This window comes from Morone saxatilis, unplaced genomic scaffold (assembly GCF_004916995.1).
Source record: "Morone saxatilis isolate NCDOM2014 unplaced genomic scaffold, NCSU_SB_2.0 Contig12, whole genome shotgun sequence".
NCBI lineage: Eukaryota > Metazoa > Chordata > Actinopteri > Moronidae > Morone > Morone saxatilis.
Genome location: NW_023339674.1, coordinates 15,130,594 through 15,132,074, shown reverse-complemented (window position 1 = coordinate 15,132,074; position 1,481 = coordinate 15,130,594).

Genomic DNA, 1,481 nt, shown 5'->3' with positions numbered 1-1,481 from the left:
AAAGAAGAGGCTCGGGAGGAGGATGAAGAACTAGAAGAGGAGGAGGAGGAGGAGGACAAGGACGAATACTTCTGCCTTTCTGCTAACGTCTTTTTGCTAACATTTTATTCTATATTTCCTAAAATGGCTTAATAAACCAGCTGCAATTAGAAACAGTGAGTGTACTGGTTTTGATATTCACACATTTAATGTACATTTGTATATGCTGTTTGGAGAGAAAGGGGAGACCAAGCACATGTTTATAAGTTTAAAAAAATTATAATTTTGTATATATAAATAAAAAAAGTACAATAATATTGATTAATATATGGTTCATAATGTTTGATTTTGGAGTCTTGTTTGTGACCAGTACAGACAAAGTCACAGAGAGAAGTTGAAAGTAGATGTTGGTTTTAAGTTCAGGAAGGAACTAAAAAGTCTGTAACAGGTGTCAAAATGAATCTGATTATGTTAGATTAGACTTTAGACAGGGCCGATTCCATTGATCAACAATGGTGAATAACTACACCTCTACAATCTATGGTCAGGTTATGACACGTTTAATATTTTTGTCACCCATATAGAAAAACATGAGGTGGATAAAATGCTATAAACACCGCATCCTCACCAGTGGTCAGATAGATAATGTGACATGATGAAAGGCAGCAACTAATATCCCTGCTTGATCACATTTCTAACAGTGTGTGTGTGTGTGTGTGTGTGTGTTGATTTCAGCATCATCTGACATTTATGGTCCTGTGACCCTCTGCACAACTTCCTTTTTTTGACTCCTTAAAAAAAATAGTGTGTGCATGTGTGAGTGAGTGTGCATGGGCAGATAGATTCAAAGTCATTGTGCAAGATTAGTGACAGCCAAGGGAGGTAGAGCAGAAGAATAAACGCCTGAAAGTGCCATTTCCTGTAGCCTTGAATCATGTGCAAAAAAGCTGCTCTTTCACTATAAAGCTCAGTTTGCGTTGCACAATTATATATAAAAATACTAGTTTTTCATTCGGTTCTTCGCTGTCAGTAGTAACATAAATTACAGTAGACAGATAAATGCACGTGTACATATTGCATATTTGGAGGTCACATGAAGGCTGGATCACAGGGAAGGACAGGCCCTGGTGTGATAGTTGAGCAGCTGACAGTTTATTACTATTTGCACCTGGATTAGGGCGTTCCCTTTGTTCTTTGTTTTTGAAGGCGTCGAGGGAGTTTGTTTCATCTGATATTCCAAATGATGTTTTACTCTGTCATTATAAATTGTGGGCTACAGTATATTTCTGCATATTTTAATTCTGATATTGCAATGCTCTGTTAAAGGTAGGGTCGGCAATCCTGTTCAGAAGCACGTTTTGTTATACTGGGTGAAATGGTCCCTCTGTTGTCAGAGGAATCAATTCGTTATGTCTTCAGAAAAAAGAACGGAAAAAATCAGACTCTCTAGTCAGCTGCAGCGACTTGGAGGAAGGACTTCGAACCAATCCGTGCTTCGCGAA